This window comes from Ciconia boyciana, chromosome 7 (genome assembly GCF_034638445.1).
Source record: "Ciconia boyciana chromosome 7, ASM3463844v1, whole genome shotgun sequence".
NCBI classification, from domain to species: Eukaryota; Metazoa; Chordata; class Aves; order Ciconiiformes; family Ciconiidae; genus Ciconia; species Ciconia boyciana.
Window position 1 is genome coordinate 4,935,835 of NC_132940.1, and position 21,130 is coordinate 4,956,964.

Consider the following 21,130-nt stretch of genomic DNA (forward strand, 5'->3'; position numbering starts at 1 on the left):
TTTTTATGTTGTTTATTTGGGCACTGCCCAGTATTGTTTGTAAATAAGAGGCTTTTTTTTAGCACTCTGAGTTTACCATTTGTAATAAAGTATAATTTTTTAATGTTTCTGTTTCTGGAAAAATTCTAGAAGGTTCTATTATATTTAAGAAAAATAAAATAATTAAAATGCATTTCCCCCTCACACTTTTTTTTTTGCTAGTACCTGAGTTGGGAAAATGCCCTCTATGCTGAGCTCTAAAGGGTAGGGATTATGTTAAATTTACTCTGTGACTACAGGCATGTCCTGGAGAATGTGTGCAGAGGAGAGGGAGAAACTAGATCCTGATCACTAAACTAATACAACTTTTGAGTTGTCCTGAAGTTGTAGTTCTCAATCGTAACCTGACTAGCTTGCCTGCCCTGCCATGTTCTAGTGGCGTGGGTTAGACAGCTAACTCCAAGCAGGTTGTAGAGGGGTAGAAAGCCAGTGTATGAAATTGTTTCATAACTGCAGCAACTGGCTACTTGATCTGACATGCTTTTTATTAAATTAATGCCCTCAAGAAGATAAGGCAAGTGGTTGTATTTAAAAAAAAACCAAAACCAAAACATGCTGTAGGCTTCAAAAATAGAAATATTCACCTTTTTTCCTATGTTCCTTCCTAGGTAGGAGGTGATCCTTGTTTGTTAATATTTATGACAATGCTGCTGTCAACAGTAAAATAATTTTATAACCCTTTCCCTATCTTGAAATTCTTTCCCTTCTGGGTGTCACTATGGGTTCTAAATGTCTTAGCAATAGAAATGCTGGGAAAATTGAACCTAGTGGGAAATGAAAAGAGCAACTTGCTGAAAAACAGCAACTTCTGTCACTTGTTTTGAGCAACTTGCTGAAAATAGCAACTTCTCTGGCACTTCCCATGTATTTTTTTTATTAAATAACCTTGGTTTTTAGTACAATTACAATATAAATATATATCTTAGAAACATGCTAATTAACTTATCAGGGTGGGAAACAATTATTAGACCAGGATTTTCAACACTGTACCCAATTCATTTAGTTTAATAAGCATATATCTGAAGGGAGACCAGATGTTTTCCTGCTTGCTGTTCAGAGCCAAACAGCTAAGAGGAAATAGATGCTATCAAAAGACAGCCAGAAAATATTAGAAATTCATTATTAGTGAATACTGACTATTTAGAGCAGGCAGTCTTAAAAATGTCTTTTTTCCTTAAAATAGGAATAAGCATAATTTTAATTGAAGTGACAGTCTTGTTTAAGGTCACTTCACAAGATGACTAGATAATTGGATATATATACCTTTACTGTTAGCAGAATGATACCCTGAAACTTGCAACCACTGTGGGTCAGTTCCTTACAGGAAGCATAGAATTATCTTTCCTCTAACTTTTTTTTCCCCCATATTATATGCATTTTATCATATGAGGGGTTGTTTTAATGTTTAAAATATGATCAGATGGTAATCTCCTTCCACATCGTAATCCAAGTGTCAAGGTAGGCACTGTTTAGATGGTGTTTGCTGCTGTCAGAGCAATACAATTGTAATAACACCAACCAAACAAAGGGTTACTAGGAGGATACTGTAGTTTGCCAAGAGTACATTTTGCTGATGTCAGCAACCCGGAAGGTAAGTTGATTTTGACCATATGTAGGAATAGACAGCAGAGGGATAATACACAGCACTGCTGGGTGTGGTTTTACAGGGATTTAGCAAGTGCCAACTAGCAAAATAAGCAGGGCAAGGAGATTAATTACCTGCAAAGGTGCATGTTTAACTCTCAGCAGTGCTGGGTTATGGAATAGATGTTACTAGCAAGCATTTTGCTTAATCACCTAATTACGTAAAAAATAAATACATTATATAAAATACTATGTTAATTAAATACAGCTGAGTGACAGTCTGCTCCACCCTATCCTAATACGCACACACAGACATTTAGCATTGCAGTTACGCGTTTTCTCTCTCAAGTACGACATTCTGTAGCACAGGCAAAAAAGTTACTGAGTAATAGCACTGCTCGTTAAGTGGGCATCATCTGACAGGTTGGTTTCTGTGACATGACTTACTTGACTTGGTCCAGCTCAGGAGGTACTGGTGTCCAGTCAGAGAATCTACCATCAAGCAAGGTGGTTTTTAGTGCCAGTGCTGCGGTTTCACAAGGAGAAGAGGGGCAACTTAGATGAACCCTTTCTTCGGTCCCACATCTCATTTGAGGATCAGGCCTAAGACAGGGCAAAGTAAGTTTCTATTCCCTCCACCTCCATCTGTTTTGTAAACAGTGCGGTGGGCTATGAGCCTGTTGCTTTCTGCTTCACTTCAGCATAGATTAAAATTCAGCACTCCCAGTATATTACTAGATCACTCGGTGATCAATACGCACAACTGTAATGAAAGACGTGTATGCTTTGTACGTGGTGAAATGCAAAGTTTTAACACTTACTTAACTGCCGAGATTAAAATTGCCTTCTGCCTTACTTCTATAAGGAATAGTCAGTTCTCTTTCAGATTCAGAGAGAAACTCTCTTTTTGTTGCCCCAGCTGTACTCACAAGGGAATATTTTGCAAATAACAGCATTGTGAACATGTATTTTGTTTGGCTGTGAGTGTTGTCAACGGATTCAGGAAGTGAAGTCAGAAAAAGGCAGGGTTTCAAACAGGGCAGGCTACACAGAAATGCCTAGGCAAAGAGCCTCTAATCAGAAAAACATGTTTGGGACACAGAAATATCAATTAGAATTTGGGGCTGTACTAAAACCAACAAAACCCTCACACTTCTATCCCATGAACAGAAGTGAGCTACAAGGGGTTTGATCACAACTATTCACTGAATAATTCTAAATCCAAAGTACTTGTCATTACAGAAATAACAGTAACAATCTAACTTATTCTACAGTGGGAAAGAGTTACATACCAGCCAATTTCAATCTCGGAACACAGTAGCAGTTTACTAATAGAGTCCCGATCCCCGAATTCCCTACGCCTCTGTAGGTCCAAAAAATACTGACCTCAAAACATGGCACTTCAAATACCAACCTAAGGCAGCACAGACCCATTTAATGATGAAGTCTAGCCACCAAGAGATGCCTTGGCTATCTTTCCATTTTATAGGAAGCTATCAAGAAATACAGACAATATCCCTCCAAACCTATGTGAAAAATGACTGACAGTTTTGTCCCACGCAGAAGCCTAAGAAATCCATTATAATAATTACTTTCTGAAAAAGTAAATAGGCCTTTCAATGAAGTACATTGCTGCATATGCATTAATGATCTTATCCCCACAACTCTGCAGGAAGCAAAGAATCTAACTTACAGACACCCAGGTTACGGTACAGCAGGCTTACATCATTTATCTAGTACCCCACAGCACGTATGGACACTGCACGGTGGAGTGTGGAGCCTGAACCAGCGGCGAAATTGGAAGTTACAGAGCTGGATCAGCACAGTGCTCTGCCTGAGTGAATAACCCTGACCGAGGCTCTGGGGTTATTAGCCCGGGCAGCGTTACTGAATAGACTGCGGAGGTAGATGGGCCAGCTCAGGCTGGAACAAGCTTGGGCATCTGTGGAGTACACCACGGAGTGCGGTGTGCCATGTCCACGAGATGTGCAAGGCAGAACTGAAAAAAAAAGAACACTTATCTTTAACATCAAGCCTAGCGCTTTCTCTGTTCTGCATCTCTTCCTCTCTACCCCTGTTCCCAAGACTTAGGTATAACAGCGTAGAGTTACCCACATCAAGAAACTACAACCAGTTCAGGCAAAGTTTGCTGTGTAGAAAAAAAAGTTGCCAACATCATAAGCGAACACAAAATATTGCTAACAGGCAGATGGACAGCAAGGAAATAATATTTGAAATTACCATATACACAAACCCTTTATGAAACAGAATATACCTGAGTAACATCTAGCATTAGCTTAGGGACAGGGAGAAGGAAGGTAGTATCAGCCAACTGAAGAAAAGGAAAATTAAAAATGTAGCTTTTTGAGAAGGTAATTCTTTTCTAATTCTAAAGAAGTGCTTGTTCTTTAGAATTACACGCACTGCCAACACCAGCGTCTGCGCCCAAGGACTGGTGGCAATCCTAATTCTACACATATACATTATTGTTGACATGAACATTATAATATATCCTCTGAACAGAGAATGGTGCTTCTTACAAAGAAAACTTTTAGAAAGTCATCATACAATTTACCGTGAAAGCCTCTGATTACTTAAACAGTTTCTGAGTGGTTTTGCACAGCAGGGCCCTCTTTTCCAATTTTGCACATTATTCTTTGCAGTACATTTTTGTTAAGGAACAATGGAACTACAAAAATCAAATTAGACATTCGTCACGGTCCCTTCTGTCCTTAAATATTCTGAAATACTAGAAACACAGTTACAATGGGGAAGAATGGCTTTTTTAAAAGTTAATTCAATATTGAAAACACTGCTAATTTTCTTAGTTATAGAGTAACAACAGACATTAGGGGAAAACAAAACAAAAACCTAATTCAGAAAAATGAGTAAAGTGAGTAACCTATTTTTGAAATCTCATACAGAACTTGATAGGTTATGACTGACCTGATTAGTCCACATCTCTATAAAATACCTAGAAACTAACTCTGTAAACACAAGTGGAGGAAGAACTAATATTTCTTTTCCTGTCTCACAATTATTTTGTGTTTTGAGCCTTGTATTCTCCAAGCAATCTTTAGGTTGATTCCTTAAACAAAAGGAGCAGTGACTTGCAAGGAATTCCTCTGAACTGTGAACTTTGTTCCTTATCCTCGTTTAAATTAAAACCAATTCCTGTGAAACCTGGCAGCATAATAACACCAAAGATGTGGGAAACAGGACACAATTCCAGCAGATGGAGCTCAAAAGCAAACAGTCCTGGAACAAGCTGCACAGATGCCTGCAACAGGAGCCTTTGCTCAGATGGTGCAGTAGCCACAGAAGTCTTCAGATGAAACCTGCTATCATGCAAATGTACTAAAAAATAGATTAATTTTAACAGCTTGTCTGAATTCTTAAACTGATCACTGCAATGAGTAGGGAGATCCTGCATCATTTTAATCATCGAATAACCATAGTTATTTCAGAGGACACTAAGCGTTCAAAACTGAGCGTCCACGGCTATTTTACTGAATTCTCATCCCCGATGATGAATTAGTGGGCATGACTTTTAGATGTCTGCTGTTATCGTGCCTTTTATGCCTCTAATAACTAGTCATGAAAACATGCACGATGCAGGCATAATCCAGTGAACGTTGCTATTCAAACTCACAAAGCCATTCACATAGCACTCATACTGAAAAGAGGTAACTTAAAAAGTTTTGAATCTCCACTGAATGGATTACTGGTAGGTTTCAAAGCATGGCCTAGCACTACCAAAATTGGAGCCTACCTATTTCAAGTGATGCGATTCTCAAAGTGGCTGGCCTCTGTGTGACTGCAAACCAAAGTGCCTTGGCAACTATGAAAACTTCATTTTCATTTGTGTCCAAAAGTAGTTTTAGAACTTTTAACAGTAGGAAAAATTGTGAGCTGCTGCACCCACCTTGCAAGCTTTGGTTGTTGTTTTATTTTCACCTTGAGAAGTCAAACACAAAAAGTTCCTTTTTAAGTTAAACCATAACACTTTAAAAATATAGCTCTGGATGTATTCAGTTGAACTTCTGACACCTAACTAAGGTATCTAGGTTAGGAGGCACCACAAGCTCTCCTTATGGCTAACAGAAAAGCACAGACCTCTTCAGAGAGTGATTTGGGTAAACTAAATTGCTAATTGGAAGTGCCTATGCCTCAGCAGTCTACTTTTCTTAACTTAGGAGCCTCTAGTCAGATAGGATGAAACCAGGGTGTAATGATTACCTGATTAGAATCAGGAGACACTTCCTTTTACTAAACAGAAAAGTTCTGCAAACATCCACCACGTGTTAGTGATGAACAAATTTCCGTATGCAAAGTTTTACTCTACTGCATCATATACATAATGTACACTCTTTTTTCCCTATACAAACACTAAGGTATTCCCAAACATTAACAGTTCAAAACTCTGTACAATAAGTCATTAAAAACAAGACTTACTATGAACCCCCCAGTGGTGTCTCAGGGCCTCAGTCAAGATATGATCTTTATCATGCTAAATAATCACCAAGTGTCTGGCCCAAATACCCGAAGGGGAGAAAAAGAACCCAAATTCTCAAGGCAAAATCCATCTCTAGTTTTCTTGTTGGGCTTTGCTATCATACAGATTGTCCATTCTCCCTGCTCCCTGACTGAACCAGATAAAGTATTTCTAAATATAGATATATTCTAATTAATTAACAAAGTGCTTTTATATGCAAAATTACATAGAAACTATGTGAAGCTATACTGTAAGTATAGCTGACTTCAGGACTGACAGTACAAGAGTTTACAGTTAGTCTGCAACAAGGTTACTGACCAAAGCTAGCCCTTGAAAAGTTAACAGCAAAGTTTCCTTCTGTAAGTGATGGAATGTAAGCAGAATTTCGTGGTCTTTGCCCAGGTTCCTTCTCCTTGAAGCAGAGGTTTCTAACCAGTACCTTTCCAGTGCAGCACTGCAGGCAGCAGCACATTTTTCTCTAATTTCCCACTACATCAGTTTTCAGGGCTGTGACCTGTGAAAAAGCAGGCTCTTTTTCTCTATGCAGATTTATCTGCACTTTTAATACATTAACTTGGTTAGAGACTTCTGAATTTTATTTCCTACTTCTGCACTCCCAAAACCACCTAAGCTTAGTATATTTAGGGAAGTGCCCCTGACTAGCTTCACTACTACTGACAGCTTTTGCTTCTGTGTCATTTTGCGAAAGTAACAATAAAGTTGGCCAATTTGATTCTTTCTCAAAATACTGATTGACAGTTATCAACAAGTAGCACAAGTCCTAAAAATGCTGGATATACTGGTTTTGGAAATCAGGCCACTGATAAATACTGGAAAGAAAACATGTTTAAAAATCATAGTATCTTCTTATGTTGGGAAACAAGGATGTCAGAATTTCCAGAGCAGAAAGAAAGAAAGAAAATGAGCAACAGCAAAATATTTTGTCCCAAGAGACTTTTTTCCTTATCAGGAATTTGCTTAGCCACAGACTAAATTTTTATTTTCATAAGAAAGTTACATAGCTCTAGCTCGTTAAAACTGATTGTTTCAAACTGGTACACAAGTATGCAGTCTTACTTTTTTGATATAACTTGGGGTCTTGCTGCATGACCTCGAGTAGCTTTTGCTGTGGTGTTTTAAGAAGCTACCAATAAAGCAGTTTAGGTTTATATGCCAGTTTGTGGACTGCAGTAGCTAAACAGTTGGCCCCCGCTGCTACAAGGGCTGCTGCTGCCAGGCGAGCACTGACAGATCCGCCTCCCGGCCTTAGGGAGCTCAGCTTTGATGTGTGTAAGCATTTTTTTCACATCGGTGCCAGCCTAAGCAGCCACCTTTTCCCTCCTCCTTTGCCTCTTCTTTACCACTCCCTCATTTGTGCTGCTGATGCTTTTTTTTGAATATTGCAGGATACTTATTTTAATCTGCATTGCTTCCCTTATTCTGTTAACCACGCAGCTCTACAAACACCTGAAATGATGGGGGGCAGTAGGGGAGGTGGAACATAAATGCAGGTGCAAGCAGTAGGCATGTGGCATCTTCTGTAAGAAATGCTCACCAGCAATCTTCAAATTACCACAGATTGAGTCAGGACTCCTAAAGTCATTCTTCCCAATTTAAATTACACTACAAAAATGCCCAGGCAGATTTTGCACCAGTTTTACTAACTTAATTTGAATTCACACTTTTGGTTAAACAAGCTCAACTTCCCATATGGACAAACCTATAAAACGTGGTTTGACTTTCACAGTGAACATTTTTCATGCACCCATTAACTTGAACGAGAACTGTGAGTCCTTAGTATACCTGCTTATGAAACTGTTTTTGTTAGATGACTAACTTTATGCATATATATTTAAAATTATTTAAGAGGGCAGTGAGGTTATTATTCAAAGTCTTATAAATGGAATTTCTTGCACATGTTCCTGATATTGGCTTCCATGTCTGTTTTGAATTCACTTACAAAATACACTACCACACCCAAAATTAGTTTCAAGCTATTTCCTTGGCCCCCTCTGTTCACTGCATTATCATTCTTATGTGCAGAAATTAATTGCTGCTGTGTTTTTCACTGGACAGGAAATGCCAGACTGGCAATATGAGAAAGACTTGGGTTTTAACTTAACGTTAATTGTTGTTGCTTCCATGGTTATGTGCCTGTGTGTTGAATGTGGCAACTTGGTTAACAAAACGCTCTCACAGTTGGTATCTGTAATATCTATTTGCCACTAGCAAAGCCAGTTACATCTCCAGTCAAACTCTAAAGGTAACAATGACAAAGTATGGTGACAAAAGCAACAAAGTAATGAGCTCAGGGAAGGAAAGATTTTAGGAAGTTATTCTTTTTTTGTTAGCAACAGCTCAATTCCTGAATCTGTTGCAAATTAGGAACACCAGCAGCTCAGCTGAAGAATAGTGCCGCCTGTTTTCTGTAGCCTTTCTAATGGTATTCTCTCCTGAAATTTAGTTCTAAGTGTTTTGACACGTCTACAGTCCGATCTAAGAAGAAAAAGCTAACGTCATCCCCTTTGGGAATACGCTGCCCATCATAGCACAGAAGTGCAGGCCAATGAATCTGTGAAAGCACACTACTAACCATCTCACCCTTTCCCTGCCTCTTTAGGAGGGTCTAACTTCTGTGGTGGCAGTAGTGATCTACGGGCATTAAGGAGAAATAAAACTCCTTGTCTTGTCCACCTGTATAGAAACAAGAACAAGCAAGACCTAGCAATTAACATACAAAAATAAAACCAGATTCCTCGCTGTTTCTGGGGTTCAGCTGATATCACATCAGACAATAGCACAATAAGTAATGAATTTGAGTTCAAATTCCACCTCCAGCTTTACATGAGGAGCTACTTCATAGTCCCACACATGATTTCCCCTAACTGCTGGTTGTGTGAAGCACAAGGGAAATCTACACTGCAGAAGAGAAGTACTGAACTTAATTCTCCTTTTTCCAAGCAGTTCAGGTCTTGGCTTCAAAAAACAAAACCGAAAAGCCCCAAACCAAAGAACTATGTCTTGGCGTAAATCCTCCCTCTGGTTTGGATCTTCAGAATAATACTGACTTCTCGGAGATCTACACTCTGATTTAAATGACTCTATGACTCCATGAGTCTATGAGTTGAAAAAGAGAAGTTTTATAAGTATAGGTTGAAAACAAACAGAAACTCTCCATGTAGCCAGTAAAAATTATCACTTTTGCCTATACAAACAAAAATTATTATAATGATGGAGCTCCAAAAATATATGAAAGGCTCTTTAAATTCATGAGAAAAGTCAGAATAGAAGTAGAGGTCTCAAATACTGAGAATTTTTAATGGCTTTCTATTTCTTTTATTGTCATCCATCAGTATTTGCATAGTCTAAAGCCTCTCACCTATGAACAATGATATATTAAAATGTATTTTGATTCATTTATTAAACTATAGTAAACTATATTTAAACATTGCTGTATTTTGATCTAAAACTGGAGTACTATGATTCACCACATTACAAAAAAACTATGATTCTTTAAGTTCGTTTGCCTAATATATGCTTGCCATGCCTAACATCACAAGCCTCATCCTAATCTTGAATTTGGCTATTATTTGATACTTTATGCTCTGGGATTCCTTCCTTAAGTCTGAAACCTTAATTTAAGCCAGCTGTTCCACAGTTACTCAACATGTGTGGGATTTTCCCACTAAATGAAAATGATAACTAGGATTTTTTTTTTTAAAGAGATATAATGTCCGTTGTGGGATGGCTCCTTTTAAATAAAGACAAAGAAACTATCAAAGTTGGTTTACCCACGTAATATGAAAATGATCCTGTGCAACATAGCTGTATATGTTACTTTCATGCCTTGACCATAGTATGGTTTAATTTACAAAGTTATGTTGGCTTTTTTAGCTTTCCATTTTTACTGAGCTATACAGTTTGTTTGAAGCTGATAATTAAAATGTGAATATTAATATATTTGCCCTCTCAGCATCATGGTACGAGTCTGTCCTTTAAGGTAGTAACATACTGCTGACACTGAAGTTCATGTCCAGTAAATCCTCCCCTGAGCATGGTGGTAGCCCCACTGCCACTCACAGACTACCACCACAGCGCCTGAGGTGCGTGTGAACTGCTGTCTGTGGTAACCTGCTATTTTGCCTCATGTTTATCCAAGACAGCATGTATCTCAAGAACAGAGAATGACTGTAAGCTGATATACCTAACTCAAAATTTTACAGTCAATTTAACTAAAAATTGACAGCGATGGCCACCTTTCTAACGACAGCTGCAGAAGAGGATGGGTGACAGGTCTCTACTATCCCCTCCCTAAGGTCATTGATGGCAGTGTCCTGTGCCAGTACACTGCGCTGTGGATCGGCTGCGTTGGATACACATATCCCAGCCTACTTCCCCATCTCTGGGAGCGGTAGGGGCAGAAGGGTGGGAAAGAGAATGGGTTAACCAGCACAACTGCACACAGCAAAGCCTATTTATCAAAGCTCTGTGTTTCTGTGAACATCAGGGGGGTTTTTTTGCACTGAATATTTTAAAATACTTATACTGTATATAGTATTTTATGCAATATATTGGTATGAGAATTAAGCATATATATGCAACTATAAAGAAATTCTACATCCTGCTGTTAGAAGCACTTGGTTCCCTTATAACCAACATAATATTCTAAAACAATATTTTTTCTTCAAATTAATTTTCTTCTGAAGAGCATACACTGAAGACGGTTAGTGTTCATGGGGGAGGGTGTATACATATACATACGTATGTATCTACAGAATGCTACTGGCACATTATTAAAATACAGAAAATTTTAGCATTGAAATATATAGTTTTTCAATACCATTTTGATAACAAGAAAATGGGAAATGGGCTCTAGAAAAAAGCACTGTCATACCAGATGCAGTGGCATGTAATGGGTTAAAAATTAACACAGTATTTAAGAGTAACAGAATGTTTTCCTGTAAACTCCTTCTATGGCATGATCTAGGGGAAGGTCCAACTTAAGTGCTGGATGTTCATACAGGATTTCCTATGACTAATGCTGTCAGCATTCAAAACTTTTAATTAAAAATGTGGGCGTTATACACAGATAGGAAATTTACCATTTAAAATTTCTTATTTGAAAATGAATGGAAATTACTCTGATTTTCAGATTCATTTGCTGTACGTGGCACGATAGCATAAAATAAGGAAGTCACTAAGTGGCATATGCTGGGATTGCCTGCCAAGCTTTTACACAAGTCTTTTATATCTGGATAGGATTCACAGGAAGCTTGTACAGGAAGGCCTTTTCCTTCCTTATTTTTGAAAAGCTTTGTTGGATGGAAATTATGCCAGTGAGTAAAAGAGAGGAAGGGGAAACAAACTACCATCCTCTTGGTTTTGGTGCCAATTCGTGCAAGACTGAAAGTCACATCTGGATAACATTAATGCAACCTGTTGTAAAATAAACTAACAAAAAGCAAGCCTACAGAGCGCAAAAGATGTTTAATAGTTTTTGATTTAAAAGATTCAAAGAGAAAGTAATACAGGTACCAAACCAAAACAGTATGGAAAGTGCAAATCTGAGATGTAATCTGCTACCATTAAGCTAAATTTGCCAATATTTCTAGCAAGCATGCCATGGCCATGTATACTCTTTAGTAGGTTTGCTCTGAATTCTATTGCAAGCTCTGGCTGCTTCAGATAAATTTTAAATAGTGATATTTTATTGAATTAAACACGAAGGTGCTAATATAGCTTGAGCTGTCACTACAATATCCCTTCTTTCATTTCTTAATGTTATGTTGATCCCATTATCATGCTGCTGTATTAACTTTTAGTTGAAACTAAGCTTTCCCTATGTCTTGTGACACAAGGGAAAAGGAAGGTTGATTCTCTAGCTCATCTGTTTACTTATTGTAGCTAATTCACTGCGCAAGTACTTGTTAAAAATCACTATTTTTTCCTCAGTCTGGATCTTCTAAAATCCCTAGCAGACATCTTACTATTCTGTGTACTATTATGCTATACATATTGAGCCAAAGAGCTTGCTTCACTGGGAACCATAATAGCAGAAAATACACGTACAGGTAGACTACGATGGGTCTAGATGCCTCTTCAGCATCTTCCACGTCACCTGGCAGGAGTCCCAGAAGTCTCAGAGAATACAATTTAACACTGAGAGTCTTGTAAACCCAGAACTGCTATTTAGGCAAGGGAAAAACAAAACCAAAACCAAACCTTAAAAACTTTCTCAAATAAGGAATGCTTCTACTGCACAGTAAAGGAAGTTGTAAATGAGATACAGGAATAATAGTGGAAGAGGAGACTCAAAAAGGCATAAGGTAGTAATATTCAAAGGATGAAGAGGAAAGTAGTGCAGGGGACAATAGAAGACATCAAAAGCATTAGAAAGAAGGACTGAAGAGCATGCAGCTCTTGTAAAGACTGTTGGTGGAGGTGTGCAATTCTCTCCAACTGGACATCAGAACCAAACATTCAGAGTATGAAAGCTATTATTAAAAAAAAAGGATGCTGGTGTAATGAGTCAAGCTTGTGCTTTGTCCACAGAGTAGCTACGGCACAGGTAACAGCCATACGTATTAATCTGCTGTGAGAAAAGGCATTCCTAGGGGAAAGAAAATCCATGCTGATGTGTTTTCATTGCTCCTGTGACCAGAGCTAGTTTAAAAAAAAAGTCTCTTTATGCAGCAAACATTTCTCTCCTCACAGTGCAGACTGCAGGAGTAAGGAATAAAAGAATTAGTTCCAGGAATGGGAATAGAGAAGTCTGAAATAAAAGCTCTGGTTCAGATGAGACCGCACATGATTTGCAAGCAATGGAAACTGAGGGGGCAGCTAGGTCATGCCTTTCCCCTGCTGCATGAATCACTCTTTAAATGGAAATTTGAGTAGGAAGACATAATGGCTTGGGAACAAAGAGAGCTGCTGGAATATCACAGGTGCAGCTGAACAGAGAAGGATGTTTTGGGATATGCCAAGGAAAGCAAACACCATGAATCTGGAGGAGTTGTCAGGACTTTGTGATTTAGGGAGCTATCCAAATCAACAAGAGTATTTCTCACGGAGTCAAACGGACAGGAGAAGAGCTGAGGTCCTGATTCAGTGTTCCAATTAATCAATTCCTTAATGCTAAAGCATAAGTCAGAATTCAGAAAAAGAAAGGACGTGCTAATGTCCTACTAAAGTTTCTGGGAGTCAAACGTACACTCCGCTGAGGCACCTCTCTATAGTTAGATGTATGATTATATACTTTGCTGAATTGGAACTAATGTGAGGTGCAGGAATCCAGATCCTGACACTCAAGAAGACACATACATTCTGGGGGAACCAAAATGGTCAGTGAAAGCCAGAGGATTCAAGCAGAAGACAGGGGAAGCTCTCAGAACTGTAAAGAGGAGAAAACATGTGAAAGAATCAACTCTATATGCCTCAGAAAATCCTCTAGCAATGAGAAATACTGTAAAACTGAACAAAAGGAACTCATCAAGTTACAGAATTGTGAACAGATTAGAACACTAATAAGAAAGAAACAATTACATGCCTATGATTTTCTAGCATTGCTATACTAGGGAAGTTAAATTTCATTTTGATGTAAAACAAACATAAACTGAATGCAAGTAAAAATCCAAGATGATTTTAACCAGTTGATCAGGATGGAGTACAAATGAATTATAATAAAGGTAACACCTCTCCTAGGAAGAAAGGCTGAGAGAATTGGGGTTGTTCAGCCTGGAGAAGAGAAGGCTCCAGGGAGACCTTACAGCAGCCTTCCAGTACTTAAACAGGGCTTGTAAGAAAGATGGGGACAAACTTTTTAGCAGGGCCTGTTGCGATAGGACAAGGGGTAATGGTTTTAAACTAAAAGAGGGTAGATTCAGACTAGATAGAAGGAAGAAATTTTTTACAGTGAGGGTGGTGAAACACTGGAGCAGGTTGCCCAGAGAGGTGGTAGATGCCCCATCCCTGGAAACATTCAAGGTCAGGTTGGATGGGGCTCTGAGCAACCTGCTCTGGTTGATGTCCCTGCTCATTGCAGGGAAGTTGGACTAGATGACCTTTAAAGGTCCCTTACAACCCAAACCATTCTATGATTCTATAATCAGAAGGAAAAAAAAATGAATTAAATGCTTCCATATCTTTTTCCAAAACAAGGAAGGAAAAAGTACCAATTTAAAAAAAAATGTGGTTACAAGCAAGCCCCTTGAGTAATTTGAATTGCCTAAAGACTAGGAAAGTGCTATAGATAGGGAGACTTAGATAGAATAGGGAAGATGTACAGGTAACGTATCTGAGTAGTAAGGCAAGTAGAATTTAAACGAAAGTGATATTTTAGTCATTTAATATGAAATAACCAAAATTAACTTGCTTCTTCTCTAAATATAAAATTCTAGACAAAGAAAAAGTAATGAAGACAAGCTAAACCAGCAATGCCAGGCAATCTTTCTTAATCCTGAGTTGCCTTGCTTTTCCATACTGCAGTGAACAATGCTATTGAAAAATTGAGAAGCAAAGTAGTAATGTAGGAATTAGAGTCACAAATAAGCTTGCACAGAATTTTTTTAAATGGTGCTAATTATTATCAGTCTTCTGTAAAACTATGGCAATAAGAACAACCTAAAGGACTCACAATGTAATAGCCACCTTCCCAAGCTCAGAGAGCAGGGAACACAGGAACCATTTTCAAGGTAGACAGACAGAGAAACAAGAAACAAAGCTAGGATATTAAGGAAAAAAAAAATAATAAAGCTTATGGAGGCCTGAAATGACAGCTGTGGAGAAGGCAATAGATGCAGGGAATCTTCTCCATTGTATTACAAGAAGTCTATCAGGAAGACCAATTAGACTCAGTCAGGCCCAACTGTTTCAATTGCCCTCTAATAGGTTTAAAGAGGGAATTAACTGAGCCCCTATTCACTATCTGCTCTCCCGCTTGCAAGACTACAGTATCTTTTTGCTGCTGGTGGTAAGCAAAAAGATGGTGGTAAACTTTAGAAACTAAAGCTTATAATCATTAATGCAGAAGACATACTGCATTGTTTTATAGAGTAATTACAACATAATTTTTCTTACCAGAACAAAAAATACTGATATTGTTTTCCACACTGAATTGAAATAAGTTTTATATTTCTTCAAGTTCAGAAAAAAACAGCTGTGGAACTAGAATAAATAGATTTGAAAATTCTTTTGACATAATAAATAAAATGGATATACATTTTACTGTAAATGGATTCCTCAGAGAGGGCAAAATTTCAAAGAGTGTGTGTGGAGACTTCATTAGCAAGACATTGTTTAGGTAAATGTCTGTACTGTGTCTGATGCTTGACATCTAACTAATAACTTAATAAATAGCAGCAATTAAAACTGGTTTATGATGTGGCAAAACATTATTTCCTTTCAAAGTCACATTAATCTCTATTCATATCTACAGCATTTTATAATCAGAACAAAATTCTGCTTGCATACTGGTGTAAATTCAGAATAGTTTTTCACAAATTACTGTACATCTACAAAGCAAATTTGGCCAAAAGGCTTCTGTGGGAGATGCAGTGGCACCACTGTATTCACCTTCTGGGAGTAATGCTGCCAGCAAGGTTAGCCCTGATGAGTACAGGGGATGTAACGAGGATCTTGGTCTTCAACAGTTAAGATTAGATTCTATAAAGTATTTCCTTCTGTAAGATTTCAGTGACAGGGTGTATGTTCCTGACTCAAAACCACAAGGTCTTGTTTAGTTTAAAATGGAAAAAAAATCTGCCCATTTTGGAGAAAAACCCTGGCCCTCTCTCCACTTGGTTTTGCTGATCCTTGAAGCTGCCTCAGCATTTAGTAACGTAATACTTTTACATCATTTACATTTTATGTTAATGATATGAGGGCTAGCATTTTGCCATAACTGCTTTCTATTAGCGTTGGTCTGAAAGGACACATTTAAACTTCTAAAATGATAATTATTATTAAAATCATGACACTGATACAACTTTAAGCCAATGAATTGGAAAATGGTATCTCCTCGTTAGTAAAATCAGTATTAGTGTCCATACAGGTTTAGTCAACAGATTAACAGGCAAATTAGTTCTTAAATTTAAATTAAGCTTGTGACAGTAAAGACTTTTGCAGAATAAGTATGTATAGAAACCAATAACAAGTAATACTCATCACTTAGACACAAAAATTTTAGTGGTTTTTTTTCACTTTGCACTATGAAAATTAGAGTAACTAAATATATATTTCATCATATCATTACTAACATTTTTCTGTTTGTTTCAAACCAACTTTTATTTTATTTATTATGTTCTGAAACAAGAACATTGTTTTTCCTTAGGTCTGTGAAGCCAAATAAGAAAGCTTTTTTTCCTTCTACCTCCACTATGTTACTTCTCAGAAAACCACCTGGCAAGTAATTCCATGAAGAACTTTGGAAAAATACTTAAATCTAAGTATTCAAAAACCTGAATGGCAAAAAATGGTTTCTAAGTAGTACGGTTTCTTCTTTAACTTCACTAATACATGCATGGTAAACTGAAAACCGATCCTAATCCTCACTTTGGCCGAGTTACGTACGTTAAGCCTCGTTCCGACAGTTCGATCCAGATAGATAGACAGCCTGCTCTATCAGCATTTACAGCCATCAGGGGCCCTTTGCAGATGTGTATTATCCATTTACAGTAACCCCAGGTTGGGAACTTCATAAAAGTACATGCTAATCGTTGGAAAAAAGAACATTTTGCGTTGTATGGGTGCAGCGCTTAACACGACCTTCATTTGTTTATACTTGAGGAAATATATGAGTACTATAGTGCTGGGATAACATCATGACTTGTATTGGAAATAGAATAAAACACCTGAATTATTATATCAGCTGTGGTATTATTACTTAGTATTTTGAAAGCATCCATGAATAGTGGACAAAGCTGGGAAGCTGTGCCTTCTGCGAGGTACCTCTTTCAAGTATAGGACCTGGCACAGGGCTCTGCAGGGATGGTTATACCCTGCCAACGCCTAAGTTGCCGAGAGGATAAGATGGAAGCCCAGCGTGCTAGTCTGAGATGCAAAACATGAGACTGGGCAGATCAGCTTTCCCCTCCCTCCAGCAGGTCCCCGCTCAAGGCCCTGATGATACACATGTTGTGTGTGTGCCAGTACCATTCAGAGGATGGCACTACTCTAGGGAACACCTCGTATTTAAATACCAGCCAGGGTAGAGATTTCTCAGCACCAGGAAGGCCCCAGAGCCTACTCTCCACAGTAATATGACTAACACAAACAAGATCACTCAGTGCCAAAGCTCCCCTTTTGACTTCCCTAATTTACTGCAGTTAATCTTTAGGCAAAACTAAGCACTACATTTTGTCTCTCTTGCAGACATTCTGACTAGTCAGCTTCTCTTCCAGTGTTACAATAAGTCAAGTACACTCTAATCATCATCATAAACACTTCTAACACTGCTGTTCCTCAATCTAGCTATACCTAAATATAGTTCAGCCTCAACCAGCTAGGCCGTGCTTAGATTTCTGGTTATCCAAACCAAAGCTTTATTCCTGAGCCATGTTTATTAATGAGAAAGCCTTGATTACCCAGATATATTTCTCTATCCCTCATGATGTTTAGAGAATGATGGTGGCTTTATTATCTCTTACAGACTAGTTATTCTACAGCAAGATACGTCCCCAGTAAACAGTTGGCATTACTGCAAACAATGAAATTGAAGTACACATAAAAATATCAACGGTGAGTGAAACCGTGTTATTAATGTTTGGCTTTCCATCAATTTTATCAAGAAAATGCCCTGGAGAACATAAGAAGTTACTGGAAGTCATTCAGCTGCATTACAAGCCGTTTCAGCAGAAGACAGTAGGCACAGCGGCAGGGAAAGCCTGGGTGGAGAAATGGTGACCTCTACAGGGTCCTCACTCCCATGGCCACGTCACCTCCCATGTTTATTTAGCAGGGGCAGCTTGGGTTGCTTTCATCTTTGAGAAATTAAAATAGAGAAAATTAAATGTATATTTGATGATGACATAGCAACATAAAATAAGCTAGAAAACACAGGCACGTGTTAATTTAAGAAATAAATGTTCATCTTGGAGAAGTCAGAAAACAATACTTCAAAGGACAAAAACTTCAAAGCACTCTATAACTTCAAAGCACTGCACCAACGTTAATAAACACTTAGGACATGTCTGTGAGGTAGAAAAAAATTTCCTTTTTTAATGCTTGTGTAAACAGGGCACAGAGATTAAGTGATTTGCCCAAGGACACAAGTTAGTAGCACAACTGAGACTGCATGTCAGAAATAACTGGCTCAAGCCTTCTTTCTCAGACCAGCTACGGCTAGGTTAAAACAGTGCGCAGATGCTCGCTATGTGGACACTTATTCAGCAGAGGCCAAAACAGAGATCTTTCCTACCAATAGAGTCGCCTGCCCTTTTTAAGGTCAGCTCTAAACTCTACCATGTTGTTTTCAGCTGATACCACCCCACAAAGTCAGTGCGGAGTGTACACAGACCTATCTGAATTAAGGTAATCTTACATATACACAGAGTCCTACTTCTGCGTTTCACAATGATATTAGACCTTAAGTGATCTATGTGAACATTTTCAGCATTTCTATGTCATGACAATCTACTCACTACAGGTTTCTTGACAACACACTGAATTACAATCCAATTGGCACACCTACAGCGTGAAGTTTGTCCAATGGCACTACTGAAGCTGAACCTGCACTAGTACCAATCAGAATTTTTTACTACATTCTTCTAGAGTAAAACATAGAATTTCATCAATGCATATAAGCTGATCTGCTATATATCCCTGCTATATACCCATACTGCTGAACACAAAGACCCTTAAGTGCTATCTGACAAAGAAGACAGAAGCAAGCCCCATCATTTTCTTTTCAAAATAACCTAATAAAGAACAGTTCTTGGATATGTGGAGCAAAAGAAGCCAGTAGAAATAAAAGTGGCCTGTGAAGTACTTAGCAAGAAAAAAAAAATCACCTTATGCTCCTCAGATAACAAATAAATGTAAAAGATAACAAAGAAGGCCAAAGATTTGCCTCGTCCTCTCTCCAACTTACTTATTTTCTTAGATCTTTAGTAATATTAAATTTTGCCATTCTTATTTTTAATGAAGAGCTTCCTGGTGATCCCACGCGTTTGTGGCCTCATGCACCTAATTAAAGGAGAAGAGGTGTGGAACCTTTGTATTTTTCCCTTCTCTAAAACATTTATATGTCAAATAAATAGAGTTAATAAGTTAGAAAGATATAAACAAAAAGCATGCTTCAAATAGCCAATTCTGAATCTCTTCTCAGCTATTTGTATTTTTGATCTTTTTGTGAAGTCATTGTTGGAACAAAGGCTTAATTCTAAAAGTAGTTAAAATACTAATTAGAAAATAAAGGCTTTTAAAACATAATTTCTAAAAATTAATCCATACAACAAGCTTCCAAAAGTTTCTTGTTAAATATGATTCTTGTTTATGACAGAATTTCCTCATAAGTCATATACTTATAATGAAGAAATTTTTTTCACAAATGCGTCATTATATTTTGAAGACTGTGATTTGCATCTAGTAGCAAGTAATTTTCTGCATATTATTTTCCCAAAATAAAGTCCCACAGTGGCTCTGAAAGAGATGCTGCCTGCATATATTGTTCAAATGTTCCTCCTCAAGGCCAGTTAGGGGTACTGCACCCTTTCATTTGTAGTGTTTACTAGTAAAATTTCTGTATTCAGCACACTAGGGAATTACTGCCATACTAATAGACTCTTAAAGAATATCACAATTTCTGTTTTTAAATTTTTCAGGAGTGCCAAAAATTCTTGTGCTGTCTATATTAAAGGTACTGCTCAGCACTCACATAACATTTTCCATTGCCAGAACTCCAAACTTCCCTGTGAAGGTAATCAAGTATTGCTATCTCTATTTTGCATGGGAACGATAATAATGATGACACAAAGATCCCATTTCACCAAACTTTAAGTAAGGACTATTAATTTACTCAAGACAGGGATAGATCTTCAATACTTTGTTAAGTCAAATCTGAAGACTAAATAATTTGCAGATCACAGACTGAGTCATTAGCAGATTTGGAAGACAATTCAGACCTCCTGACTCCCTACAATAAACCATAGTTTTCAGTGTTATGTGTTAACAATCATTAACTAGATGACAAAGGTTTTGCTATTCTTGGTGTAGTGCCCTTCTTTGCATTTCAGAGAAATTATTGAGCTCTTAAATTGGCTGTCAAATTTGCTGACTTGGTAATTGGCTGGCTTTCAAAATATATATTAAAAGTCTTGCCTTTCCCAGCTATTTCTTCAATAAATCTTTTTTTTTTAATAGAATAAGTTTTGTGATCTTACTTATAAAACTAAAGTCAACAGAAAAAAATTAAAAATCTTATCAGTCACATTGTACATACTATTAAAGAAAATACATGCAAAGGCAGCAGGACCCAACAGAAAGGGCACCGAACTAAGAAACAGATGGCAAAATTCCCCATTTGCTTAAATAAGATCAAGCTTTCAGCTTTTCAGCTCAATTTACTTCTAGCTATTACAGAACTCTGTAATCTCAATTTCTCTCTCAGTTGGTTTCAAAATGTGTAGATTATTATTATTTTATTTCATTCTCTCCATAAGGAATTTTAACACCAATAAGTTAAATTAATTACAGCTAGATTCAAAGGTCCTACACCCATATTGAAGACTATACATATTCACAGATTTGAAGCTCTATTTAATTATACTTTAAATGTTACATACTGAATCACACGCCTTGATCCACCTCATGTAAAAGAATGAAGTTCCAGACAGACTCCAGGTTACAGCAGGAATGACAAGCTAAATAGCCTCTAAGTTAAATATACCTCATAGACTGAAGTTGTAACTCATATTAGAAAGGCCGGATCACTTTTTATAACTAGCCGCTTATACAGTTTATTTTTATCTAGGTCTTTATGTTTTTATTTCATTACATTATAGGGCTTTCACCTACGTA